General features: G+C 49.6%; 1 protein-coding gene and 1 non-coding gene across 2 annotated transcripts in view; one reads left to right on the top strand and one right to left on the bottom strand.

Moving 5' to 3' along the window:
* PC (pyruvate carboxylase) overlaps positions 1-10,606 on the bottom strand; it is a 111,263-nt gene that overhangs the window by 64,543 nt on the left and 36,114 nt on the right. The gene's annotated exons all lie outside the window — the stretch shown is intronic.
* On the top strand, positions 8,147-8,208 carry LOC119472495. The gene has a single exon (XR_005201646.1). It is a non-coding gene; the product is annotated as a U7 small nuclear RNA (small nuclear RNA).

Genomic DNA, 10,606 nt, shown 5'->3' with positions numbered 1-10,606 from the left:
CGAGACCATCTTGGTCAACATGGTGAAACCCCGTCTCTACTAAAAATACAAAAAAATTAGCTGGGCATGGTGGCGCGTGCCTGTAATCCCAGCTGCTCAGGAGGCTGAGGCAGGAGAATTGCCTGAACCCAGGAGGCAGAGGTTGCGGTGAGCCGAGATTGCGCCATTGCACTCCAGCCTGGGTAACAAGAGCGAAACTCCGTCTCAAAAAAAAAATAAATAAATAAAGGTAAGACACATCCCTGTCTTCAGTCTAGTTAAGAAGAGGAAGAGAAAGACAACAAGCATTGAAAAGAATACAAGCTCAGGAACAAATTTAACAAAAGAAGTGCAAACCTTAGGCCGGGTGCGGTGGCTCACGTCTGTAATCCCAGCACTTTGGGAGGCCGAGGCTGGCGGATCACGAGGTCAGGAGTTCAAGACCAGCTTGGTGAAACCATGTCTCTACTAAAAATAAAAAGTTAGCCAGGCATGGTGGCACACGCCCGTAATCCCAACAACTCAGGAGGCTGAGGCAGGAGAATCACTTGAATCCAGAAGGCGGAGGTTGTGGTGAGTCGAGATTGCACCACTGCACTCCAGCCTGGGCGACAGAGATTCTGTCTCAAAAAAAAAAGAAATGCAAACCGTATACACTGAAAACTATATAAGACCATTGAAAGAAAACCCTAAAGGAAAGATACTACATGTTCATGGATTAGCGCCTTCATGTTGCTAAGATGGTAATATCCCCACAGTGACTACAATCCCCATCACAATCTAAGATGGTCCACCAGTTTTGCCCACCACTGCCCTTCCACCATTGGTGCAAATGTCAACACACTGGAAAAGCAAAGAACCTCTTGGTATTGTTATGGAAATCCTTTCAACTCACAGACTCCCCGTGGAATGATCTTGAGGAGCTGCAGGGACCTGGGGACCCTACATTGAGAACCACCAATCTAGGACGACACTCCCTGCTGGCCTGGGAGAAAGTAAAGCCAATTTTAGAATAAAACAAATAGCCTTCTTCACCTTGGGACACAGAAAGAGTCAAGGAAATGCAGGGTGTGATTCCTGCCTGAGCAGGTGGGAGGGCTAATCTCTGTGCTACATGACTGGCAGCTGTAAAGGGCAGAGCTCAGCTGAGCAGACGCTTCCTGTGGACGCTTCTGAATCTAACAACCTGCTCTCCCCTGGTTTCCTCTCCATCCTTTCCATTCCTTTGACCTCAACACAAAGCAGGCAGCTTTAAGTCGTGGGATCCTTTTCCTGCTTCCCCACTACAGTGGGCAGAGGGGGAATGGGAATGGCTGGCGAGGGAGGGCAAGCAGCAGAAAGGGAAGAGGAGGCAAATCCTATCAGCTCCTGCCTCTGGCCAGCTGCCCCAAACTCAGCTCACCTGGGGCGGAGAGGGTCCTCCCAACAATTCCCACCACACTCCTTTCCTACCAATTAGCTCCCTAGTTCGACGTTAACAAAGAGCTCCTCCTGCCGCAGCTGAGATCACTTGGCAGGAAGGCTCCATCTCTCAGCACCGCAGTTACAAGCCCCACCCAGTAACCCACACGAGACCCCCAGTTGGCTCAAAGCCTGGTCCTCATAGGATATTCAGTAAAACAACGTGCAATCCGGGTGGGAAGGAATTTCTCATTGGAGACGAGACTGTTACAACCACAGCCATAGTAAAGCCTCTTGGCCTGCAAAGCCAAAGGCGGAAAACAAAGTGCCATTCAGGCCCCAGGGACACACAATAGGCCCTTATGGTCCTTTCTGGTTCAGGCTCAGAGCTGCTAAGCAGAGCTAGAAGACCCAATGGGTGGCCCCTGGGCAGGGTTGATTCTAGGATGCGTAGGTCCCCAGACAAATACATTTTGGGAACCCATCTATATAAAGACTTGAGTCACTCAAAATTAGCGTATTGGCACCTTCATGGCAGCCCAATCTCACATGATTCCCACTAAAGAAATACTGCAGCCATCTCCCGGAACTGGGCTCCAGGACAACTCCACAGAACACCTGTTGTCCCTGGGCAAGGTAGAGGGATGGAGAGTACCCTGAAGGATCCCAGGGCGGGTTTGCAACACCCAGCCAGAATGGTACTGGGGGCCCCTGCCAGCCCCAAGCACTGGAGGAGGACCTGGAAAATTTGGAGGAAGGTACTCCTCAGGTGCAGTTGGCATAGGGGCCACATGTGCCCAGGCCTAAGGCTAGTACTGACCCTGAGGACACATAGCGACAAAGATGGGTTTGAAGGGTTAAGAGGGCTGTCCTCTCCTACTCTCTGGGGTTATCAAGTTATCTGGGCAATCCAAACACTTCGGGATGTCATCAGGGCTTTCTCTTCCTCCCTATGATCTCTATCTCGTCTTCCTACTGGATCAAACAGAATAGCTTGTTTTGATTTTTTTTTGGAGAAGAGTCTTGCTCTGTTGCCCAGGCTGGAGTGCAGTGATGTGATCCCAGCTCATTGCAACCTCTGCCTCCTGGGTTCAAGTGATTCTCTTGCTTCAGCCTCCTGAGTAGCTGGGACTACAGGCATGTACCACCATGCCCAGCTAATTTTTGTATTTTTAGTACAGACAGGGTTTTACCATGTTGGTCAGGCTGGTCTCGAACTCCTGGCCTCAAGCAAGCCCTCCACCTTGGCCTCCCAAAATTCTGGGATTACAGGCGTGAGCTGCTGCACCCAGCCTGTTTTGATTTTTACTTGTCCCTGCCCAATCTCTCTCCGTAAGGGCAACAAGAAACCAGGAAAAAAGAAAGACTGCTAGGGGCCCTTTGAAGGAAGGACTGAGACTGGCCCATAGTAAATGCTCAAAAAATATGAGGAAAGAACAAACACAGATAACCTACAAACTGATAATTCACTGCCAGGCAAGGAAGCATTTAATTCAACTCCAAACAGGTCCTGTCCCCTTGAGCCATTCCTGCCATCACCTCCAATGACACTACCAGGGACTGCTTAGTAGTCGTGACAGGCAAGTCGTGGTGGCTCACACCTGTAATGCTGGCACTCTGGGATGCCAAAGTGGGAGGATGGCTTGAGTCCAGGAGTTCAAGACCAGCCTGGGCAACACAGGGAGACTCCATGTCTAGAAAAAATAAAAAATTAGCTGGGCACGGTGGTGCGTGCCTGTGGTCCCAGCTTCTCCAGAGGCTAAGATGGAAGATCACTTGAGCCTGAGGGAGTTTGAGGCTGCCGTGAGCCATGATGGTGCCACTGCACTCCAGCCTGGGTAATAGAGCAAGACCCTGCCTCAAAAAAAACAAACAAAAAACTAGTGCCATCAGGGTCCTAGGGTGCACCAATGGGAAGGGTCTCACAAGGCAAAAGGACAGCTCCAGCAACCAGGCTTCAGCCAGGGAGAGAGGGCGGCCGCCGGTGCCATAGCTCCTTCCGCCCTCTACTCCATTTCACAGAGAGCTTGCGGTGGAGTCTCTGAAACCTGCCTAAGGTTCCCCATGTTCTGCCAAGCTCCACACCCAGGTGCTGCCCGCTGCGAGAGGCCAATAACCACAACGGGAGGGAGGCTTCCCCTGATGGGCCAGCGGGTTAGGGCACTCCCACTGTGCTTTGCCTGTGCAGCACTGCTCACAGCTATAATCGAACAGGAATGGCCTTCTGCCTGTCCCCCGTGATGACAGGAGACGGGTGGGGCCTTCTCCCTGCTGTGTCTACAGCATGAAGCCTGCAGCCTAGAACACAATCGTGCTCAGTAAATAGTTGTAGAGCAAAGGCAAGTCTCCCTGAGCCGCATGGCAGCCCCTGGAGCCAAGGGCAGCTGCAACTACTTGGTGCCCTGGGATCCTGCAGGGAGCCAGGGCTCCAGGGGTGATTCCGCTCCATCCATGGAGGACTACCAGGGCCCTGCCCTCAGTGAGAGCTACCAGAAGAAGGACCACAGGCCTCAGAGGTGGCAGGCCAGGTTCTAAGGCTTCCTTGACTTATCCTAGTCTCATGCTAACGTAAGAGAGAGGGCAGTCAGGCAAAAATTCTGGCCCTGAAGAGCACACGCTGTTGGGGGAAGCCTGGTCCCAGTCCTCTGAGGCCCCAGGCTTGGTTCTGTCTCCCTTCTTTCTCCGTCCTTCACAGGCATCAGCCACTGCCTCTTTCGGCACATTGAGCTCAACCCCTCCCATGGTCTCCGTCTTTCCTGCAATGCCCTTAACAGCCTCCACTCCCCTCTGCTTCGGTCCTTCCTCCTCCTTACCCTCCAAAACAAGCACACCAACTGTGTTTCTTTCAGCCACTGCTTCTGCTGGAACTCACCTACTGCTGGAGGGGCTCTGCAGGAACAAATGCCCTCTGCGCAGGGGCCGCCTCTCTTCCCCCACCTCACCCACCACACTTGGCCCAGCCCCTGTGGTCTTTCCCTTAGCATAGATCAGGCCACGCCCACAGCTGTAGACAGCAAGCCCGTCCTGCACATTGCCAAGCAGTTTTATTTTACTATTACTATTATTATTTTGTAGAGATGGGTTCTCACTATGTTGCCCAGGCTGGTCTTTACCTCCTGGACCGAAGTGATCCTCCCATCAGCCTCTGAAAGTGCTGGGATTACAGGTGTGAGCCATCGTGCCAGACCTGCCGAGCAGTTTTGTCTGTACTCTGAACAGGATGAAGGAAGACCTCACCGTCTAAGCAAAGCGCTGGCTATAGGCAGCAGGTGACTCACCGCAATTCTGGGGAACCTGAGTTCCTAGAAGCTGCCAGTCCTGAGGCTACAGCTTAGTCGCCTTAGTCTCCCCAATGGCCAACTGAGCAGTGATCCAAGAAGGCACTGGGCAAATAGGGAAATAATAAACCCGGAAGGGAGAAAAACATGGCACTGCAGAAAGTAAAAAACCTGAATTGCAGCCCTAGTTCTGCATGATCCTGGGCAAATCATCTACAAACCCAGAGCCCTCACCCCACACAGGAATGTTTTTGTTTTTTTGAGTCTCGCTCTATCACCCAGCTGAAGTGAGTGGTGCAATCTTAGCTCACTGCAACCTCCACCTCACAGGTTCAAAGGATTCTCGTGCCTCAGCCTCCTGGGTGGCTGGGATTACAGGTGTGCACCACCACACCTGGCTAATTTTTGTATTTTTAGTAGACCAGGGTTTTCACCGTGTTGGTGAGGCTGGTCTCAAACTCCTGGCCTCAAGTGATTCATCCACCTCCGTCTCCCAAAGTGCTGGGAGCCCAAAGCGTGAACCACCTGGTCTTCACTTAGAAATGTATACTAAAGCACTCTACTTATCACAAGCGTCTATGCAAATTGGTGTAAGTTTCCAGAGATTGCCCTTCACCTTTTCCTACCTAAGACGGAGTTCAAGAACATAAAGAATTGATAAGCTAAGAGGTCAAGTCTGAAATCCTAGAGCTAAGCTCCAAGGAAAACTGGAACTGGGCCGGTGGACTGATGCTCTTTTCTGCAGGCTGCACTTGCTGCTTGGCATTTTGTCCTCCAGTTTGTCTTCTGTATGTGTGTTGTCTTAGCTAGACTTCAGCTTTGGAATGTCTAACACCTACATGATGCCTGTCCACTGCACTGGTGGATATGACAGTTACTGACGAGGGGAAAGGGTCTGGAAGACCCTTGGCATTCTATACAATAAGGGGCAAATTTATTTGGCCTGAACTTCGGTTACCTGGGGCAAGAGGCACCTGAGCCCAGCCTCAGCCTTCTGAGATCATGGCACTCACACCCCAGGGTTGGCTCCATGGGCAGCCTGGAGCCTGGGATTGTCCAAGAGGACCTCCTGCTGCAGGAAGGGGACGAACTGGAAGCTGGTTAGTTTTCCCCTAAGTTAGCACATACCTGATAGAGCACCCACCATGATTTGCAAAATCTTTAGTCAAATGCCCAAGTCCCTTCCCTCACAGCAGCCAGTGACCACTCCAGGTGGTGATGAAAACAGCAAATAGAACTCTTTTCCCACCTCTTAAAGAATTTTGCATTAAAGGAAATTTCATGATGGGGCATGGTGGCTCACGCCTGTAATCCCACCACTTTGGGAGGCTGAGGCGGGTGGATCACCTGAGGACAGGAGTTCAAGACCAGCCTGGCCAACTTGGTGAAACCCCATCTCTACTGAAAATACAAAAACCAGCTGGGTATGGTGACAGGTACCTGTAATCCCAGCTACTCGGGAGGCTGAGGCAGGAGAATTGCTTCAACCCAGGACGTAGAGGTTGCAGTGAGCCAAGATCGCACCACTGTACTCCAGCCTGAGCGACAGAGGAAGACTCTGTCTCAAAAAAAAAAAAGAAAAATTCATATGCAAGGCAATTAAAATTCCTCTTTCCACTCCCAAGTCCTGTAGAAGGGAGGTAAACAAACTATAATGTTTTGAGTCCACTAAAACCAACTCTGCAATTAACATTCTACTTCTAGGCTAGGAGTGGTGGCTCATGCCTACAATACCAGCACTTTGGGAGGCTGAGGCAGGAGGATTGCTTGAGTCCAAGAGTTCAAGACCAGCCTGGGCAACAGAGTGAAACATCGTCTCAAAAAACATACAAAATCGGCCAGGCGCAGTGGCTCACGAGGTCAAGAGATCAAGACTATCCTGGCCAACATGGTGAAACCCCATTTCTACTAAAAGTACAAAAAATTAGCCGGGCGTGGTGGTGCGTGCCTGTTGTCCCAGCTACTCAGGAGGCTGAGGCAGGAGAATCGCTTGAAACCGGAAAACGGAAGTTGCAGTGAGCCGGGATTGAACCACTGCACTCCAGTCTGGAGACAAAGTGAGACTCTGTCTCAAAAAAAAAAAAAAAAAAAAAAAAAAAAAAAAAAAATTTTTTTTTTTTTTTTTTTTTGAGGCAGAGTCTCGCTCATTGCCCAGGCTGGAGTGCAGTGGCATGATCCAGGCTCGCTGCAGCCTCTGCCTCCTGAGTTCAAGAGATTCTCATGTCTCAGCCTCCCGAGTAGCTAGGATTACATGTGCGCACCACCAACCCCAGCTAATTTTTTGTTTTTGTAGAGATGGGGTTTCACCATGTTGGCCAGGCTGGTCTCGAATTCCTGACCTCAAATAATCCGCCCACCTCAGCCTCCCAAAGTGCTGGGATTACAGGCGTGAGCCACCACTCCCGGCCCAACAAAATCTACTTCCACCATTCTCTTTTTAGCGGTATGGGTGTAGTAATGAGATGAGTAGGGAGGTAAGAGACAGAAGAATAAATAAAAAGCGTCCTCACCCCCTAAGCCATGCTGAGCATGTGTGACCTCCTAATAGTCTTTTAACTCTGGCTTCAAGGCAGCGCCCCAAGACCAGTGGAGAAGGCCCAGGAGGAGGGGGCAGCAACATTCAGAACTTCTCCCTGTAAGATTTCATCTACCTAGAAGTTCCTTTAATAGGGTAGCTCAGAGAGGAACTAAACCAAGCCCCGTAAGATTCCAGCACCTGTAGAAACAAGAGGGTTTCAGGAGAGTCCCTGAAGACTCACACTGTCCTGGAACTATGGGCCCACGTGGACTATCTCCAGCTGACTGGGTTAGCCTCAAAAGGTAAAATGAATGGAAAATTTTTTTTCTATTTTCAAATTCTCTCTTCAGGCCAGGTATGGTGGCTCACACTATAATCCCAGCACTTTGGGAGGCCAAGGCTGGTGGATCACTTGAGGCCAGGAGTTCCAGACCAGCCTGGCTAACATGGTGAAATCCTGTCTCTACTAAAACCACAAAAATTAGCCAGTCGTGGTGGCACATAACTGTAATCCCAGCAACTCAGGAGGCTGAGGCACGAGAAACACTTGAACCTGAGAGGCAGAAGTTGCAATGAGCTGAGATCAAGCCACTGTATTTCAGCCTGGGCAACAGGGTGAGACTCTATCTCAAAAAAAAAAAAAAAAAAAAGTATCCCTTTACTCACACCCTTAAAGAACATCTTTGCAGAGCCCTGAGTAGGGTCTGTGTCTCCTGAGATCTCCAGGAACTTAACAAGCTGGGAAGAAATGATAAGCCATTGGCTGGTGAGGAGGGGCAGGGTAGTGACAACAGTCACTTTAGCCAGAGGCAGTGAATACACCAATGCTGAGGATCTATGCTAGGAACTGCAAATAGATAGCAAGGGAGGGGAGAGGGATCTAACTCACTGAGAAACCAATGAGTCGAGGCAGTGAGGGGCTTGCTTCAAGCATCTTCTTTGCATGAAGTCAGAATTGAAACCCAGGCCTTAGTGTTACAGCTCTTTCAGAATTTGTCTAGCAGGCTTTCAGGTCTTTGCCAGAAAGCCTCATTTAAAAAATAAAAACAAAAACAAAAACCTAAGCCATAACTCTTGGAAAAGAGGTACCGAGATGCTGTATTACTCAAGAGAATCCCTGGGTTGATAAAACGGGCATCGGGTCAAAAGCATATCAGTGACCCAAACTTCTGCAAATGGCTTGATAACAGCAATTACAGCCTTGAAATGCAGGTTACCATGGTGCCTCGCACAAAATGATTGCTGAATGAATAAATGAATGAATAGACTCAGAATAAGGCTGGCTCATTCTGATAATCAAACACAGAGAGAAGTCTGTGTGATGAGGAAAGACCCAGAGTATACCACGCCTCCTCCTAGGGCACAGAGGAGGGGAGGAGGGGAAAGACGAGCAAGATGGTGTTCTCAGACTCCGCAGGCCAGCATGATGAATTCAGCTGGCTCAGAAGACACCTTGCAGAAAGGTGCCAGGCTACTTGTCGGCAAGAACTTCCCTGTAACTGGTATGTCACCCAGCACCTGTCACCCTCGTAAGGACAACAGAAATTTCTTTCTTCTTTTTCCTGCCACAAGTCCCTGCCTAACAGCTGGATAGGAAGGAAAGCATGAAACTTAAATTCAGCTTTGGAAAGAAGCCCCAGATCTCAGATGATAAAGCTGGGACAAGAGAGGGGGACAGGAAAACAGACATGGATCTAACACTGGAGAAAGTGGCAGCCCCTGGAAGGCCTGTCCCCTGGGGACCTGTTTGGAGCACCCGAAAGAGCAGAGAGCCAACCCTAAGCAACAGCTTCCAAGCAATCCCTAGAATCACAGAGTCATTTCTTTGTCTTCTTTCCTTCAGTGGGCTATCAGAACTCCAACACCCTCAGGGAACAGAGCTGAGCCTGGACGCAAATGGAATGTGTTCAGGACATAGAAATACAGGCGTGAGACCAGGGCAGTGTGGCCGAGGATGGAATGCGTTACTTGGCCCTTGGTTCAACTGCCACCCACCTGCATCCATCTATGCTCTGGTTCCCACGGCTGCAGTGTGAGGAAGACAACTCACTTTCACTAGAGCAACGCACAACATGGAAACAACCCCACTAAAGACTCAGCTGCTTGCTAAAAACACTTCTCAAATCCTGGGCAGGTTATCTTCATCTTCACGATAGCCTTAAAGAAGCAGTATTTCAGAGAGGAAATCAAAGGAAAAAGAGCACAGAGGCCAAGGATAATTTGTAAAACAGATGAAAACCAAGATGTCTAAGCAAAGAACCCTGCTTCCTCCCAGGCATCGCGTCAGATGCTATTGGGGTCAGAAAAATAAAAGGAAGCAAAAGACGTTGCAAAGGACACAAGCACCGAAATGACAAAGCAAAATCCTGGAGCCATTCAGGGAAATAAAAGCACAAACATGCCGCGGCAATCTGGGGGTGGTGGCTTTGTTCTGGTGCAGTGGAAGGCAGGGGCATGGCAGCGGGGTCGCAGACAGGAGCCTGGATCTGAGTTCTGTCACTCCCCGGCTGGATGACCCTGGACAAGCAGTTCACCCCTTGGAGCCTCAGTTTCTTCAGATTAAACATCTTTGACCTCCAGGACTGTTGTAAGTAAATAGAGGTAATTCCTGAAGACGCCCCAGGAGAGCAGAATGAACTTAGTTGACGTTATTATTTATAGTTGCTATGATTATTCTGTTGTATTCTTTTATACAAATTTAGCTCTCGATCAGGAAAAACCAAACAGCAGATCCAAAACTACCCAAGAATTCTAATCTCATTTCCCCCATACTTTGGAGCTGTCCCTGAGAATCTGACTGACAAGGCTCTACAAAGAGAAAGAAGGAGTTCCCTCTTTCACCCCATCTTCCTCATGACAATTCCCCTGTGCTTATGAATGAGGTTAGAGGTCCCTTGGTCTATGTAAAGCCCAACCAGCACCTAAAATCCCAGAACAGATTTACTGAAGAAGTATAAAGGTTTCAGACAGTCTTAAATCTGAGAGGAGAGTCTGGGGCTGGAAATCTAAATAGAATAATGACAAGAAGGATGAGGAGACAGCTACGGACAGAGGTACTTTCATTTAACAAATAACTGTACCGTTCTGAGATTAAAACAGTCTTTCAGTCATCAGCACTGGCTGGAAAAAGCAATGAGCCTAGGCCAGGCACAGGGGCTCACACCTGTAATCCTAGCACTTTGGGAGCCTGAGGCTGGCGAATCACTTCAGGTCAGGAGTTATAGACCAGCCTGGCCAACGTGTCAAAACCCTGTCTCTACTAAAAACACAAAATTAGCTAGGCGTGGTGGTGCACACCTGTTATCCCAGCTACTCAGAAGGCTGAAGCAGGAGAATCGCCTGAACCCGGGACCCGGGAGGTAGAGGTTACTTGTAGTGAGCCGAGATCGTGCCACTGCACTCTAGCCTGGGTGAAAGAGCAAGACTGTCC

Source organism: Cebus imitator, unplaced genomic scaffold (assembly GCF_001604975.1).
Source record: "Cebus imitator isolate Cc_AM_T3 unplaced genomic scaffold, Cebus_imitator-1.0 Scaffold102, whole genome shotgun sequence".
NCBI lineage: Eukaryota > Metazoa > Chordata > Mammalia > Primates > Cebidae > Cebus > Cebus imitator.
The sequence above is the reverse complement of the archived record's forward strand: the minus strand, read 5'-3'. Positions and strand labels throughout refer to the sequence as shown.